Source organism: Aulostomus chinensis, chromosome 24 (assembly GCF_037954235.1).
Source record: "Aulostomus chinensis isolate RoL2024-O1b breed Wild chromosome 24, RoL_Achi_v1.0, whole genome shotgun sequence".
NCBI lineage: Eukaryota > Metazoa > Chordata > Actinopteri > Syngnathiformes > Aulostomidae > Aulostomus > Aulostomus chinensis.
In genome coordinates, this window is record NC_141343.1 from 15,211,305 (window position 1) to 15,230,252 (window position 18,948).

Here is an 18,948-nt window from a genome sequence, read left to right on the forward strand (position 1 = left end):
TTTCAGTGGTACCTGGGGCCCACTGGGGGTCCTTTAAAGTTCCCAGGGTCCCCCTAAACTGTAATATTTGTTAGATTTCACTGTCCCCAGAGAGACAAGAAGGTAGATAGCCTTCATCAGGGGGCTAAGACCTATGCTAGTTAGCTTAGCACTATGAATAGTAATGGATGGTAAGCGTTAGCATGCCTTTGTAAAACGTAATCAGCTAGCTCAGGTTCAGGATGTTGGTAAGTCAGCCTTGATTAGTTGCAGCAGTCGTTCTTCGTGTCGTCAACGTTTGGCTGTCTTGGCCAAAGTTTTGAGGCGCAGCCACAGATTACTCCGTCCACTCAAGAAAGTAGTTCCGGCTCTTTCTTAATTGAAAATTGTTATTTAAAAGCAAACACTATGCTCAACCCTCATTTTATTAATGCAGGAAAACAAACGTTTTGGGAGAAAAGTGTATTTTGACAGATATGCTAACACTTCCCATCCACTACCATCCATTGTGCTATGCTAACTAGCATGAGTCTCAGCCTCTCAATGCAGCAAAGAGGAGAGAAGGATCTCTGTCTACTTGTCTTGTCTGTCGTTTACCAGACGTTCACACAATTAAAGCAGAATGTAGAAGACGCGTGGATCGGAGTTGAGTCTGAGGAGCTAAATCACTAAAAGCACAAAATAATTTCTAAACAAGTAGCTACATTTCTGGCTTTTGATCTGCGTCTGTGTGAGCGATATGATGTGGGTAGATTTTACCAGTCTGAGAGCGTCTGCTTTCTAACACAAAGGGCTTTAAAGGGAATGTGTGAAGGAATTATCCTCACATCTCTCCTAAGTTCTCCCTGCAGGTGATTCCAACTTCTCTTTTCTCTTGCTCTGCTCTTTCTTTGTCGATTTGCCCCAGAGGTCTCTCTCTCTCTCTCTCTCTCTCTCTCTCTCTCATACACACACCGCTGCTGCGTGAAACTCTTGTATCTCCAAAATGTCAGCTGTTAATGAAGAAATGGAAAACATGGTTTTGAGTTTAGAAAGAGGTTTATCTTAGATTTGGTTCAAGTTTTGACCCCGGGGAGAGTGAAGTCACTGGCACGGTGACGAGGACGAGGGAGTTTAGAATTCAAGGAGAGTAAAAACGGAGTTGATAGATGCAGCCAAACAAAATCGACTTATCCCCACGCTTAGGCACACACAGATGTTAATTAAACAGTCTGTAGTGCGCGCACACACACACACACACACACACACACACACACACACAGCTGAGGACGAGCTAATGAGCGTATGAAGGTAGCTTCATGTTCAGTCCTCCGGGGCAACAGCAGCTGCCTGACTGGATGATCTCGTCGTCTGTACCGAGCTCATATGATGACTTTTGACCTCTTCCAGGGGACATTTACAATTCGTACCATCTGTAGGGCTTCAAACACACACACACACACACACACACACACACACACACACACACACACACAAACAAGTTTTAGGCTTTATGGTTTTCATCCGTATGAGATTAGCGATCCGTAATGCCTACTTTATCATATGCTGTTTGTCTTTGTGCACCAAAACCAGCCAAGCACCGCCAGGAAGAGAGGAGAAAACCAATGTCTAAAACTGTGGAAACACACACACACACACACACAAACACACACACGCACACGCACTTTCAGCACCCAGACCTGAGGGGTACATTAGCACTAGCGTTGCCCTTCAGCACCAATGTGGAAAATGGCAGTTTGGAAGCGAGTGAGTGATCACGGGGTAAACTAACATACGCACAAACATTTCCAACAGCAGTTTGAAATTCCATTCCCCAAATTAATGACCATAGGAGGGCGGTGTGTGTGTGTGTGTGTGTGTGTGTGGGGGGGGGGGGGGGGGGGGGCTCAGGCAAACTGTGAAATAAGTGGATGTTGCCACCGTGACACTGTCCATTGGTGTGCGGGTGATTCAAGTTTGACGGCATGCAGGCAACTCAGCAGGGTGGAACCGGGGATGAGCCAAACTGTTTGGAATCCAGAGTAAAGGGCCGTTGACATGGTGCCACAGCCCAGGGTGTCCCATCTCAGAACCCTTTCAATAACTGGATACCAATGTCATTATAACTTATTGTTACATGCAGGAAAGACAGACTCTGATGGGGCTTTTCTCCGTACCGTCGCAGCACACCAACAGCCCCCTTAGGTGACAAACCCAGCGTAGACAGGCGCTTAGATTCTCCCTGTTTTTTTCCAAGTTTCTTCCAGTTTTATTTTGAAAGCACTGAACCCTGGTGTTGTGGGTTGTGTTCTTGGGTGCCCGAAGTTCCCTAACCTCCTAACCTCCTTACTTCCATGTGTTGTCCCTCCTCTTTTTTGTGATTCCCTTTAGAGTTAATCCGTCTCTGTCTGTCCTTGCCCAACCTTCCATCGCATCCCTGCGGGGATCTATAGGTCTCACCTCTTATTATCATTACTTACAGGTACAGGGACTAGAATTTCTCAAGGTAACCTTGCGCTGGCTTGTCTCTGTTTAATGGGGGGGGGGGGGGGGGGCAGCACCAACAACTGGATGGGCAGTTGAGTTGAGGCTGAGCTGCTAACAGCTGCACCATGACACAGGAACATCTGCAGCTGCCCATGAGTTAGTGCTCAAGGACAAATACTTTATTTTCCGCTCAGGAGAGGGACAATGACAGGACTCCATGGTGGAGAGCTAATGTATAAATCATGAAGGCCGTGTGGGGGAGGAGGCATGAAGAGAGGAGTTCTAAGAAATCCTCAAAGACTGTTCTGGCCCGATCTAAGAAATACATTAATTTCCCAGGAAGGCTGTTTGCTTACGTCTGAGGCTTTATCTCTAAAATCCTCTAAGATATGAGGCTTAAAATGATTTTGCTACAGTTGTGCCTCCTCTCTAGGCCGTTTGGTCTTGACAGCCAAGGGGGCCAAAGAGTCCATCTGTTTCATTCGGTTGGACGCATCATAGGCCGGGTCAGGTAAGTCAGCAGCTGACGGACGCTTCTCTTTGCCAATGAAACAAACTGACAAAAGCACTCCTCGTTGCTGGACGATTTCTGATTTGATTTCAGTAGCAAACTGTGAACAAATCCAGCCGGCCTTCAGTCAAAACAGCAGAAAATGATTGAAAGGCTACTTTTATACGTACACCAATATTCCACTTGTACTGTCCTCCCAAAATGACAATATTACCTATTTGATAAGAATCAAGCACACAGCAAATTCCCATTGCTTTTTCTGAATTTGCCATTTTTCTGATTACAAATGTGGGATGTAGATGGAAGCCTAGTTATAGGAGCACTCCTTGGACGTGTTTATAACATATTTAGAAAATGTACACAGCCTCTTGCTTGTTTACGCCCTGATAGGTACATGCGCAAGCTTCATTCTACCATGTGGACTACCAGCAAGTTCCAATAGGTTCCAATGAACAAAACAATTCCATCACCTATAGATATGTAAGACAATAACAATTCAAACTGGAAACAGAATCAATTTTTCATTGTCTCACACACAATTAGGCCTTGGTTTGCACAACTGTCCTGTATTTTTCCTGATCAAGTGTTGAGAGTGAAGTAACTGTTGGTGCCAACACTTGGCGGTTCAAAATAATCGCAACAAACGATCACAGGAACCCAGTCCTTATCCCTGAGGAGAGACCCATAATTATCCGTGGGAGAGGCAACCTAATTGCCACTGCAGTGATTTTAATTTGGCGGTCTGTCCTGGGACCTCCCTGCCCTTCCATGTCAATACAAGAAAGTCTGAAAGCAGGAAGAGCAGAAACAGCAAAGACCTCCATAGGAACCAGAACAATGATAACCGAGGCGGCATTTATTAGGTCAGATACAGGATTCAAAGGAGGAGCTGGGGAGGAGGTCACAAGACATCAGGCAGAGGAAGAAGAAAATAAGGTGTCTTGAATGTCTCTCACCAGTAGAGGGCATGGAAGGAGGGAGCAGCTGATGACGAGCTTGACCCTGAGGCCTGCTTGAGCTAAAGCTACGCTCCATCTTATATCAGCGTTATAATTTTGGAGTTGTAACCACAATCCTTGGAATTCATGGCCTCGCATATCAACTAACCTTAATTCCCTTCCTGTGTCACTGAGCTGTTAAGATATTTTACTGGTGTCCCTTTCAATTATATCTTGTCCTGCCGCCTAACTTTAAAACACAAAGTGAATTTTGTTATCTGCTGTGATTTATGGCTAAAAGAAATGGAAAGTGCGATAAGTAGCAGCTTCTTCAGGTGGAGCTTGGAGCTTAATACTAACAGCCGATGAACAAAGAGCCGCATCAGTGTGAATCAAACACTTTTTCTTTTGTAGGAGCTTTGAGACGAAGAAGATCACAGCTTCTGTCTGTGTTATCGCTCCCTCCCCAGTCTCCCTCCAATCCTCATTACTTTAATCTGAGCTGCATCTCAATGATTCCCCCTCCTCTCCGCTGGGCTTTCCCTCGCTCCATCACTCTACCCTCCATCCCTTTATCTTTACAGTAAAGGCAGTTAGGGCTCTCTGGTCCGTGTCCCTATGGTGCTTTTTAAGCATCTGCCCCACCCTGTTCCTGGACCTGTTGGAAACGCAGCCAGACAGAATCAAATCTAGTGCATCCAACATGTGTGTGATGTCTTTCCGAATGTGCCTGAGAGTGTGTCTGGATCATTACTCGTCTCCAGGGTCCCTGTAGACCTACCGAGACAAGCTATATCTCGCCCAAAATGGCCCCCTATAGAGAGCAGCTGAGAAGGAGAAGAAAATGGGTTGAGAGGACAGAGGGGGGAGCATTGAGAAAGAAGGTATTTGACCAAAGAGAAAATGGAGAGAGACAAGAAGAGTGACTAATTGAGCAGGCAGAGGCAGCATCAGGTATTTGTGTCCTTATTGATGAAAGATCACTTCGTACCGGCGAGAGCCTTGAGCCAAATCCGGGGAGGGAGACAATGTTCCCTTTGGTGAAGTCAAATGACAAGCATGTCTTCTGTTCTTTCTCTTTGCATATAAACAAAGCGGTCCAGAGCTTAATCCCTACAGTGGGCTGTTCGGCCTGAACAAGTGATAGTAAGAGGATAAAGAAAAGCTAGTCGCTCCCCTAACAGAAGGACAGAAGCACCTATCAAAATGTTTTGCTGCGGAAATAATGCAAGAAAATCCAGTCCACACATAAGTCCTTTTGAAAATGAAGCTCATACTTTTGAAACAAGAGGCGACCGAGCCTTGAATGATGAACAGACAGTACTTATTCTAGCACTGCGTTGCGCTTGGTGCGAGCCACTGCAGATCACCGCATTACGAGATTATAATTTGGGTCATGAACGCTCAAAAGATGCGGCTTCTTTTGTGTGGTAAAGTAATGGAAGGCATGTGAGGAGGGGAAGTCGTCTGTCGTCTAGACAATAGTCACAATTGCAAAAGCACAAAGACATTAATGAGGAATAAGGTTCACGGGGGATTTGAATGTAATTTGGCGGAACTCCCAGTCCACGCAGGTTAAACAGGTTTTCAATAGAGCGCTGAAGGGGAGATGTGATTTTGTAAGCTGACCTGGATGTTAGCAAAACCAATGGGATTACGACTTTGGAATTTGAATTATTGCCAAAACAACTAAGTCCAATGTATGTGCTTGGTTCAGGATGAGCGCTTTCCTGATGTTTGAGGCAGAAGTGCGATCGTGAGCGGTGCAACGCTGACGCGAGGAAAACAACAAGCTTTGCTGCAACTCTCTGCGCCTTTTTTCTGCCTTCCGTGTGAGGATTTTGGCTTGTTAGCTTTACTCTTCATTTGTGGATCGTGTCGGTGAAGTATCTGCTCACCCGAGCCGTGTGTTTTCAGAAGGGAGCACTCTGTCAAAATATCACTCCCTCCTCTTTACTTATCCGCATTCATATTCTACTCAGGGAACCCCATGAGGTTCTGCAACTCAGCTGTTCATTTACATACCACGCAGGATTCTTCACTGCCAGATTAATTTGATGGCCGGCGTGTTGCCCTGCTGCCCCGGCGTGCACACCATCTGAATTTACCTGGGCTTGCTTTAGTTGCACTTGTGGGTTCTTCAGCGAGCTTCCAGTGCTGCTGTTCCTTTGTGTCTCATCTCACCGCCAATTACACGGAGCTGAGCGATCCAGCAGGTCTGTTTGGGCCATGGTCTACTCTGTGTTTTATTGGATGTTTATTCTGCTGCAGTGTGCTCCTCCTTGCTGAAGATAAAAGAGAGGGTCCCACTTCATCATGATGACAAAGCAGCCATATTTATGAATCTAAACACAGCAGTTTCTCTCTGAGGATATTTTCGGCTTTACCCCCTCACGAAACCCTCCATCCCGCACGCCCCCAACGGGAGTATCTCAACCCGAGGAGCTTTGATTCTACCGGCGACGGAGCAGAAACCAAAAGAGCTGCCTGCGTGCAGCAATTAGGCAGAGACGCTGTCACGATTGTAGACAGGGGGAACATTAAAGGCTTCTCAGCACAGCGGCGGAATACGTACAAGCTTGTATGAAAAGCTTGTCGGCTTTCATCAGCACATTGCAGAAGCTAGCGAGGTGGACAGACAGATGTGGCGGCCGTGGTGATTAGAGGGAAAAGGAACAAGGATACAAGCTAAAGAAGTGTATGAGGATGAAGTTCTCTGCCAGTGACACCGTGTCATGAATGAGGCTTTAATCACTCATTTAAATATATTCTCATTTATATCCTTTTAACAGATGTTCACAAAAGTACAACCTGCATCTGTGTCAGCTAAAAGGGACTTGCTATCGGTAGCAGGTCTACATGTATTGAGTACTGTGTGTATGTAGCATCGGCATTAGCATAACATGCATAAGCAGGTTTAAGACCTGGATCAATAACTTGCTTGATTTTAGTTCATAAAGCTAATAAGTCAGTCACTAGTGAGGTCTTGACAAATTTGATGTCCCTATGTCGTAATCGAAAGTGTTACCATGGCAACAATGTGGCCAAAAACAAGCTAATTTATGAAATGTAGCACGCCTAACAAGATAAAAACTATGCTGACACAAAAACTACAGTGTTGTAGAGTTGCAGAAATTAAGCATTTTTATTGGGGAGAAAGTTATGAGAAAATGTCAACAATTTTTCACAATCTTTAACAAAAATGGCCAGATGACCATGTGACACACTGCCAGGATGTTTGGTAACTCAGAGGTTAGCGTCACCTAAAGCTAAAGGGATAGTTAAGGGGACTCCTCTAACAAACTCTGTGACAGACGAATCACTGAGAGACTGAAATACCATCTTAAATACTGACCCCTCTCGTGATTTTTGAGGTGTAAAGGCGATGGTTAGCAGTGTAAGCTAACGTCATGCTATAGAGAAAACAATACGGACACCACCTCAGCACAACTATGCTACACAATCTTCTGTGTAAAAACTCTGACGTTCTGTTTAGCCACTTGTTAGCAACCATCATTTTTAAGTTAAAAGCTGCAAAATTCACGAGTGGGTTATTTATTGATGCAAGAAACATCTTATTACCAGGTTTTAGGACGCCAGCCTCAACAACTGAGCGGTCTTGGTCTCTGACCTACATTGTCAGTTTGTTGTTGTCATCAATCCTGCACTGAATTGCGTGAAACTGTTGGTTTCATGTGAAGCTTTTTGCAAACTCACACCATTTTAGAGACAATTTTTTTGCAAACCCACAAAGAATGGCACTGGAATACTTAATACTGTAAGAGTACAGTACTACACTGATAAGATTAATACATACTAGATATACAGATGTAACACGGCAAAATCTCAAGGTATTTCTCTCATGTCAAGTCAAAACTACACCTAAAGAGAACAGTAACCTTTATTTATCAGGACATATTTAAAAGTGCATTTATCTTTCTACATGGAGACAACTTACTTTTTACGCAAAAGCATCATGCTTCAAGGCATTTTCTCTGGTAAACCCTGAGGGCTGTGGATACATTTTCTCCTAAAATAACTAGAGGCAACTGTAAAAAAAAAAAAAAGCTAGAAAAGTCATTTATTTATAACTTAATCAATGTGATGAAACGTAGGTGGGAATCAAAACAAGCACTCAACAAATCTACCGCTGCTTATCCAGATATTTGAGTCTCTTGCATACAAAATTGTGATGGCAATGATATTTCAGGGTGCCCGGGGGGGATAAACAAGATCAGTAATGCGGCAAAAGCGTTAAAAAGAACACATTTTATTTATCAGACTAATAGCAGGTAAGATCTTGTAAATGATTCCATTAGTGAACCCTAACCCTGGTCAGCTTTACTCCATCTATTATTGCAGTTACAAACAGAGCCCTGGATAATGAGCTCATAACCTCCTCGTGCGCGCAGCAATAAGCTGGATCGATACATGCTAGATCAATGTAACACATCGCTCTGATGGTGAAAATCCCTGCAAGCAATTACATACCCCTGGCGAAGGCGCCGTCCTCATTCATAACCAATTATTGCCGGGTCAAACGGGCTTAATTGGGTGTCTGGTCTGGTTTGTTGATTATCGCCGAAGCAAGCAAATCGCACCGCTTATCAAGCAGAGAAAGTGAGGTGACCCGGTTCACTCTGGTTGTGTCTGCGGGTGTAATTGGCAGAATAAAAAGAGATGGAGGATAACTTATCCGGTTCTGATCAGATCTGGAGTGTTGCACTGGGATATCAGTGGCAGAGCAAACATTTTAGTTGTTTTTACAATTTCGAGTGTCATAAATTCAAAATCAAAATTTGGAAAACACTTCCACGGAGGGAGGGATTGCCAGTCTGTTGCTGCTGAGCTGCTGTCAACCGCAACCCTCATGTGGACTCCAGATTCCGGATTTTTCACAGAGGTTTTGCCGGGCGACGCTTCCAGATAACCGACCACTTCAAACGAGGTCTGAATAATCAATCACAGAGGCAGACTGTTCTCCCAAGTTCTAAAAATGTTAAGGGCAGATAGCACACTGCCTGTGGAGAAAATCGAGAGATGAGAACAGAGCTGTGGTGCAGTTGCCTGTCCCTAACCATTATTTTTTAATACAAAAAGGCATGTTATTTCCTGCTGCTATCACGTGGCGCTTCGACAAATATGCCCTAAAATTTCTAAAAAAAAAAAAAATGCTAGGAAAATGTGTTGAGCTGACAGCGTGATTGAACCAGACAGAGGAGAACAACAGGACAAGACTACCTCCTTTCCCCGATCGCCAGCGAAAAGCAGCGCTGCCACCTGTGTAAACTGTCCTGTCTGTGCATGTATCCCCCTCAGTTACAAGCCTTCAATGTTCAAAGAAAAAAACCTGCGCATCTGATTTAGTGAGCGCAAAAAATGGACAGAGAAAAGGTTTGTTCCGAAAGGACCATCCAGGCCAAGAACATCAAGACGAGGAGGTTAACAAGTATTGGCAGAAGGTAAAGATTTCTGGGACCAAAGGTGTTCATTACTGGATTCAGAAAATGATCACCTTTGAAACCAAACAACCCATTAACAGGCAATTGCATTGCCAAAAATACCTTTTTGGAAAGGCCTGAATACATTATTAGCTGGAGATAAGTGGGATGTAGCAGGGTCCTGTTCCAGGACTAATAAATGTTGTAACAGATCGACGTACGCACTTGCATTCACATACTGATCCCCATTTTGAGCCGCTATCAGGGGAATTTAAACTACACCACGGGGATGTAATGACAGGGCTCTGATGACTCTAGTCCTGTGTTTGCTGAGCCAAATCTGAACCAGCCCAGAACGAACACTGACTTTGTATTTTGGTGCAACTATTCATGTGTCAAAAGTATATTTTCAGTATTCGACAAAGTTGCCAACTTGTCCAAAAAGTTCAAGCATGTGACTTTGCAGACAGAGTCCCACAGAGGAACGCTGGGCAGGGGGCAGAAACACTGATTGCCCCCCCACCGCTGAGGGAAGTTCTGTAAGACTGTAATCAGATTTCACACGACGCTTGAACATCCCGAACAAACAGCCAGACTCCTCTGCAGTCAGATGGCTGAAGCGATGCGTGTGTGGAAGGAAAGTTAGAGGAAAGTACTGAGTGTTGGGACACTGTATGTAATACACAGTAGGTACACGTATGTTGTACAAGGCGTATTGGCACTTGGTGCATTTACAGTTGTTGTGTTTGTGCGACTAAAACTAGGCTTTTCAAAGCCAGACTAAAGCAGATGCTGCAGTCAGGCACTTACTGACTTCAGCACATAGACTTGAATCATCCTGGACGTTCTACACATGTCCAGGTCCACAGTCAAGCAATGCCTGTGTGAACATGGTGACCTGGGATGGAGGCGGGTGGGGGTGGGGGTCTCATCATGCCAGGCGAAACTGCAGTGAAAACAATGAATTTCTCTACAAAGAGACACACTTGGGGCGCGTTTCCACTGGGTCACCTCAGCTCAGGTCGGGTCAGTTTGGCCCCGTTTCCATTGGCCCCAACACGGTACTAACCGTTTCCTGCTCCGCAGGGGTTCCAAGTGAGCCGAGCGGGGACTAAAATGTGACGTAAACACAAAGCAGGGCGCTGATTGAGTAACTTACCCGCTTACTTTGTCTACTTCCTATCATCCTGGCCTCGGTGGAATCCTGGTCATCGCTTGGTGAAGTCTTTTATTCTTTTCTTGGGGGTTCTGTTTCGCCGCTTGAAGCCTCGCCTGTCTGTCCTCCCTCACATTTAGTTGAAAACCACAGACTGAGCAACAGCGTAACACTGCCTCCATGTCCTCCATTGTTGCTGTTGTGTCGCACATAAATTACGCCGGGGAACTCTCGGCCAGTGAGTCCACCCACGCTGACGTGGTACCCAGTGCTAGTGGGAACACATTTGTACCGAGCTGTACCGACCCGACCCGACCCCACCCGACCAAAGCCGAAGTGAGCCAGTGGAAACACGCCCTTAGTTGTCTCAGGTTAAGAAGCTAGCAGCATTTCTTCGACAGTCTTTAAATTTAGTTCCGCTGATCGAAAGGCACGTTGCTTACCACTGTTCTAGTCTGACTGCCACCTGCTGTTCTGGAGGCAGACCTACTTCGGTCAATGGTCCCTCCACATGCTGGGGGACAGAGTAAATCTGGTTAAACAGTGTACCTTGACTGCAAAGGGTGCGCAGAGTAAACCCACAGTCTGGAAGGCCAATGAAAATTCTGATGAAAAGTCGCAGTGCAGGCAGAAGAGAAACCCTGAACTCATCTGTAATCAAGCTTTCATCCTGCACAAGCTCAAGCTTCTTTGCATCACTAACAAGAAGAGATCTTCTTCTCTTTTCCAAATTCAGCGTCTCCTGAGGCCATTGTTGGCGGATCTCTGAAGCTGACTTACATACTCAGCCTACTTTAGTGTAGTTTGACCACAACTGATGGCCAAAACTACAATAAATAAACAAAACTTGTTTGATGCTAAGATTCCCCTGTGGGAGTACCTACCAGTGAGTGTCATCACAAGTACAGAGGAGCCGTGTGTACCTGTGTTCAGCTCTCTGGGATCATGCTGTTCGGACGAGACTGAGCTCTGTGTAATGGCCTGATAACAAAAACCCTCCAGCCAGAAAACCGATTAATTAAGGGGCCGGGGGGAGGGGGGGGGGCGCCTGCCCTCTTTAATGCACACTGACCATGTGGACGCGCACACACACACACACACACGCACGCACACACACACACGCACGCACACACACACACGCACGCACGGGTGTAAATGAACACAGCAAAAGCACAGACAGGTACACACATCACCAAAGTCTGGTGAGGTCTGTATGTGTGCAGCCCCTGAATGTGATTCTGCGTCCTCGTGTCAGCTCAAAGTAATAGGATGCACCGTAATAAAAAGGAAACTCAGCCTGCAGATTATTTCAGCTGGTTGTTCAAGATTTACTCTCCCTGGCAGCAGATCGGCGACAGCAACCCCTGAATCATTGCAACGGCTCTTTTTAGTTATGGTACTTTTTCTTTTTTTTTTAAGTCGGTAAGTGAATCGAGGTCTCGAGTGTCCATCCATCGTGCTCCTACTTTTGGTAAACGCCGAACTAAACAGATACATTCCTCACATTTCTCTTTTAGCTCCAATGCGACTGTTGTTGAAACTCTGCTGACTCCTACGACCGTCACCACGACAGTTCGTTGAGTCGCATGTTCAAGAAGCTGGATGAGGCTGAACGTGACACCCAAACAAGCTGAACCATTTCCTCTTCAGTTTACATCCGTCGGTGGTAAACTGCTGCAGTCAGTGGACGTCTCAGCTACGACACGGTTGAGCTAGCGTGGATGCTAAGTGTTAATACGTGTATGTTAGCTCGTGTTTGACTGAAAAGTGCATCTCTCCTCACATTCTGAATGAGCTTTGCTGATATCTCCATATATTTTTGTAACTGCTGTAATATTGTAATATTACACTGAAGCTTTGTTGTCATTACGCTCACAACAGCGATGACGGCAAAACACACGCCTGAGTGTAGTTTGGATAAATCAATAATAAATGAACCGCGCCGGAGCCGCCTGTGCCTGAAAGGGATAGTTCACCCAAATAAAGCCAACATTCAGTCAGAATTTACTCGCCCTTGTCCTCCAGGGTTCTACGGCCACTTCAAATTAATGAACATAATGTTACGTTCAATGTTGCTACCAGACGCTGGTCTTTCGCATGGTGCCAGGGGGAATTCATGGAAGTCCAAACAGTTTTTGCTCTCCGTATAGAAACAAAAGAGAGACTAAAAATCTCCAAGTATCTAAAACCAGTCGCCCTTCCTTCAACCCTCCTTGTATCACTACGACCAGGTTGACTAAGGACACGTTATACCAGTCAATTTAACCTGGGATGTTATGACTTAACCAAGTACTGAATATTCAGTTCCGAGTATCTGGTTGCTGGATTGTTTAGAGCGGCTGATTCTATAGATAAAGCATTGAATGGCTGGCTGATACAGAGCTGATAGCCTCATTTGTTCCCGAGACAATTGTGTTTTGTTTGATGTGGCTTTCTGAGCGGGTATGAGCCTCGCTTCTCTCTCCTCTGAGGGGTTTCTGTTTCCTCAGGGTTCATGGGAACAACACCACCGGGACGTAAAATATAAAGTCCAGTCAGAGGGATGATCACCGTCAGAATAAACCAACCGAGTCTGCCCTTATTTGACTTCAGGTTTCAAGCAGGACACATAAACCCATCACTGGAAGATTAGGAACTCATTTTTCAAAATATCTATTGAGGAAAAATGACATTGAGTATGTGTGCATGCATATAATCCACTGCAATCCCATATAAAGCAATAATCTGATTACGGAAACAATTGTGCAAATAATAATTTTAATCAGAGTAAATTAATTATGAAATGGTTGGCACACATGGCCCATTCTGGAGGGAACGATCTCCCCACGAGGACCATGTAGCTGCGGCGCCAGAGCTTTCAGGCTCTTCACCAGCACATTCACGACCTGCTTCTGCAGACGCGCATGCTTGCTGCTCACTTTGTTCACCCGGTTCATGTTCTGACCGGAAAAGACTGTCCTGCAACTATAAAACACACTGGAGGAATGAGGGTTGTACTACGAGGTACTCTATGAAGATTGTTAGCTCAAAAGTACTGGACTTTAAGAGGCTAGAAATGTACTTTTTAACGAACAGGAACAGTACTGCGAGAACAGAGGGCCACACCCCCCAACCGCCACACCCCCAAACTCCACCCCAAGCAACTGGCAACAAATATTTGTACCCTTGTAGGTACACACTGGTATCTCTTTATCTACATGTAAACACACCATCTGGTAGCCAGGAAGTACAAGAAAGAAAGATAACAAAGATTATCTGCAATTGTGAGCTTTTATTTTCTGAACTTATTGACTTGTTATTTAAAACCTTTTAATGTTGTTTTTTTTAATTTATGATTACGGTTGGGTTAGGGTGAGGCAACAAAACTTCTTGGTTGGTAGGTATACCGAACCCAATTCCTTGAGTTGGATACAGCCAACACAACCTGGTTAAGTTTAGCCAATAAAACTACTCGGTAAAACCAACAAAACTTGGCTAAGTATCCTGTAGCGAGCAAAGCTTTATTTAGTATAGCCAAGCAGACTTTACTGACTGTAGTCAACAAAAACTGGTTCGATATGGTCAACCAAACTCCTTTGTTTAGGTTTCAATGTAAACTCTCACCAAATTATCTGTGTTTTAGAAGGTTTTCTGGCTGTTTTTTGCTTTTTTTCTGGCTATGTAATATCAAGCAATACGGATGTGTCTAAAACCTGCAGTTCCTCCAGTTGCCACTTGAGGCTAGATCCATAGCCGACTCAGCTGAACCCTGGGTCTTATTAATGAACACAACAGGATGGAGCTGGGAGTATTTGTAGTGAACCAGGATATCGTCCCACCTGTATGTCCTACAATAAAAATAATTACAACGAGCAAACATACCTTCAGGCTCAGGCCCTAATAATTAATGCAGTCATGGCGTGCAGGACAGCAGGGCCACACGGATACTTTGGGACTCTGCTCCCATAATCTTTCTGGCCAGGCCTTTTTAATCCAGGGTCTGCAGAAATCAGACATCAGCAAGTAAACAGATGAAACCATTTGCACCAAGGGCAGCTCCCTGGACTCAGGCCCAAACCCCAACAAAACCCTCTCCCATCTGTCTTCATCTGGCACCAGTAGCCACCGTCAGAGGAACCGTGGCACGCCACCGCCATGAAAGCCTTCTTACAGTTCTGACAAGAGATAAAGAGCCCCGACCAACCATTTCAAGACTTTTCTCCTGTTAACATTTGAAAGGATGTTTCAAGTGCCGATGTCTCTAAATCAGTTGAGGGCCGGCTGGCAGGCTCTGACTGGCTCTGTGTGTGTGTGTGTGTGTGTGTGTGTGTGTGTGCGCGCCTGTGTGTGCATGAGGGATGTTGTACTTGACTCAAAAAAAGGGAATGATTCAACATGCAAGTGAACCACAATTATTTAGTTCCACAGGGGATCTAAAGATATATTAGATTGCGTGCATCTGCTGCACACACACACACACACACACACACACACACTCATATGACTCAATAGCTCCAACCTCAAGAACTGTCAAAAAGTTCATAATAGTGAGTAATGTTTGTTTGAAACACACACCCTAAATAACAGGACAGAAGAACAGAACTGAACCAGAAACTTTAGTCAGCGAGCCCTGGAGGACGTCACCAGCTGTGTTTCATCCACACTTCCAAGCACGGCAGTAGAAACTGAAAAACAACTCCACCATTTCCAGAAGAAGACAGGAACAAAAAAGAAAGCTTTGAAGCACCTTCGAGTGACCTGCAACGTGGTTTCTACCAGCTAGATCGCAGGCGCAACGACAGCTTTTCGCCAGTGGACAACCAAGATGACCTCATCCTCCACACGCCACGCTGCCTCTGTCGCCATCTCCTGACCAAGGAGGACATCCAAACCCTTGGATGGAAACACGCTTAATTTCCTTTTTTTTGTTTCGCTACATTTTTTTTTTTTAAACCTGCTTGACAACAGAATGGACACCAATTAGGAGAAAGACGCTCTGCTCCGAGGCTTCAACTGGCTGAAAAAAATATTCATTGATTATTTGTGTGTGTGTGTGTGTGTGTGTGTGTGTGTGTGTGTGTGTGTGTGTGTGTTTGAAAGCTAACCAGGGTCAAACCAAGAGGTTTGTTAACATGGAGCAGTAATCTTGCCTGGGCTCACATCCACACCGCTGCTGAATAAATGCAAGCACGCACACACACACACACACACACACACACACACACACACACACACACACACACACACACACACTTCATCAGCTCTCTGTGGTGAACATCGAAGCCCACAAGTAAATTTTTAATCACAAGTGCTCTTATCAGTCAAGCTCATCTTAAACACCCGTCACCATCTCCACGAACGGAGAACCTCCTTCCCCCTTCCCTCCCTCCTTCCCTCCCTCCTTCCCTCCCTCCTTCGGCCCCGTGGCCCTGCCGCCTCTCACATCCTGATCAGGGTGTGTTCACCGTGCCGATGTGGAAGGGTTACCAGTTTGATTGTGTCCACAGCAGGTGGATTAAGGACCAGGATGTTTCATCTGAGCCAGTCACAAAGTTGAATGCACTTTTAAAGGACGAGGCGGTCCAGGAGGGATGGGCAAACTATCTTACACCTGCTGGCCCCGCAACTGAACCAGATCAGACCGATGCTTGGTCAGATTCATCCTACCCTACAATGGGGGGCCGCATTCCAAACCGATCAGAACCAATACTCCCGCAGTGCGGGAAGTTTACTTACAATCGTCTTTCTACCTGAAAACATCCATGTGACTGATATAAATGGACCGATGTTGACATGCGAACTCTACCACAAACTTCGCCCCGTCTACAGGGAACTAAGAGGACCAGAGAATCTCACAGGAACTTCCCCCAGGGAACTAAGAACCTTTCAAGGAACTCTGCGTTTCAAATTGCAGCAAACAGGGTTTGAATTTAGTTCCTGGTTAATTAATCCTCCCCCAGAAAAGCCCCTGCTTGGGGGGAGGTACTCTCCAAAGGTCCAGGAACCTTGGGGGTGCCTGAAGTTCTGATAATTTACAGTTGGTTGAGTACTTGTGAGATCTCTCTTTTTTCAGCCGCCACGTGCAACTGGCGAGGCTAGTTTTCAATCAGTTGTGTGTCGAGATGCAGTAGAAGAAGAGAGCATGTAGGGGAACGTAGCTGCAACGGGCCAAAGGAACCTCTTGGTTCCTCGAAGAGAAGTCCAAACTAACAAAAAGGTCCTGGTACCTCTGGTTAAAATGCACAATTTGAAATTCTGAAAGAGAAAAAAGAACTACGAAGCTGTGTGGTCTGGTCAAACCCGTTTGAGCAGGTTCCCTCAGGTCCGACAGCCAACTTGACATTTGGCATTACAACAGTCTTGTACAGTGATGTCACATGGTCTCACACTCTCGTTCTCTAGCATAGAACCAACTATCTTAGTCTTAAGTACCAAAATCTGGAAGAGAACATATCCAAGGAGCAACTGGTCATAGTTTCATACGGACCCCTGCAACACAGGGACTCTGACAAAGCATCAGCTCATCACGCCTGCATCATCCCCCCTCGACCTGCGAGCACTTCATGACGCCAACAGTGAGCTGCGCCGCCGTTCCGGCTCGAGGTCCCTGGAAGTTTGCATCTTTAGGGCCAGTGAAGAGCGGGGTTGTTCGTCCTAGTCCCGTCTGGAATTTTATGAATCAACTGCCCTCCCTGGGTGCTGGCCCTCGAAGGAGGAGCCCTCAGTCTGGAGCGGTTGTAGCGATGAGGTGTACTGGTGTGGCGCAGCGAATCGTACTCAGCACGACACGCTTTTGTTGTACTGCCTGTTTTTTTTCACAAGCTCAACCTGTGCGTGTGTGTGTGTGTGTACGTTGTCACTGTTCTCCAAACAGAACCACGCTTTCATTCCAACCTGTGTTGAGCTGCGTCCTTGGTGGACGGTTGAGGTGAGAAAAAATTCGGGACGCCCTGGTATCAGATTTCAAGCCTCAGCAAGCTTGGGAGGCGGTCCAGCCCGTGCGCGACCGTGCGCTTGCGTCCCGGGGCCGTACCAAAGAACCGCCTTGCCTGCTGACCTTCATTTAAGCAGAAATCCGCACTGATGCCGCGAATTCAACAGAAGAATGAATTGAAATGAATCCAAATTAATCACAAAGGTAAATTCTGTCAGTTCAAGTCGATTTCGTTGATATAAAACTTTTATATTTCTTGTGTGCCCCAGAGTACTGGAATGTTTCTTGGACGGTGGCGTCCGTAACAACCGCCATTGCGAGCCACAGAACCTATCAGGACACGTTCGCAGCAACTGTTTCACCTGATTCCTTCGTTTCTGGGGGACAAAGCGGCATTCAAGCACATTCTTGGTTTTCGTCTCTTTACATTTCTGTCGGACCAGAAGAAGCCAGGAAACGTCGCCGCCCTCTGCTGGGCAGTTTAAGTTTACAAGCGAAATCCAAAACCAGTGCGGTATGAAGAATAGTGACATTTCTTTGACACATGTCTAAGATTAATTCATGATAATTAATGCAGAATTATTACTATTATTGTTATTTTAAAAAGGAATAAAGTTAATTATTTAGGCAACGTGTTAATAACAAGATTTTCTCTCTGCATGCTTTCGTAATTGTTTTCCTTATTTTTCATTGTCATTATTTTATTCTTTTCAGATGATCAATAAACTCAATCAATTAATCAATCAATCAATGGAAAGAAAAATCATCCTCGCATTTATTTAAAGTGGATTCGTCCTTCCAGACTTTTAGTCCGACACATAAAACTGTGAATATTTGTTGGTTCCAGATTCTTAAACATTTGCTTCTTTCTTCTTTTAAACATTTAAAATTTAAAAAGTATTGGAAAAAAAGCAATTAGATCACGTGACTTTTAGGGCTTTTCCACGTGTCAGTAAGTAAACTATCAATCAAGTAATCACTAAAACAACCACGAGATCCGGAAGAGCAGAACCAGTTCAGCTGAGCAGAACCAGGAGACGGAAACAGAACTCGCGTGCGACTGAGTCACGGTCCCCGCGCGAGTCCTGCCCTCACACTCATATTCATATATAGATCCAAACCTAGTTGATCTCCGCGTGCAGTAATTAGATAATTGACGATCTAACTAGACAATAGATCAGACGATCATCCCACTCATCTCACACACACACACACACACACACACACACACACACACACACACACACACACACACGGGACATCGAAAACAAAACGAAACCTACTCGCGTGGAGCCAAACGTGGGCCAGCTCAGATTAGATCGGGGGGGGGGGGGGGGCATCCCACTACCTTCCGCGCATCTCGCGACCCGCCACTACCCCCCTCCCCCCTCCGTCCACGAATCCTCGCGCGGCCATCGGTGCGTCATTGTCCTCGCAGCGCGACACCACCGGAGACCTCCGGCACGGAAACTAAACGCGGCCGAACCGCGCGTCCAACGCGCCACGCCGGCCCGGGCTCCTGTCTGAAAGCCGCACCGTCCGCT

At 45.6% G+C, this 18,948-nt stretch overlaps 1 protein-coding gene across 1 annotated transcript in view; it reads right to left on the reverse strand.

Moving 5' to 3' along the window:
- Positions 1-18,948, reverse strand: part of gal3st3 (galactose-3-O-sulfotransferase 3) — a 31,789-nt gene that overhangs the window by 12,557 nt on the left and 284 nt on the right. The gene's annotated exons all lie outside the window — the stretch shown is intronic.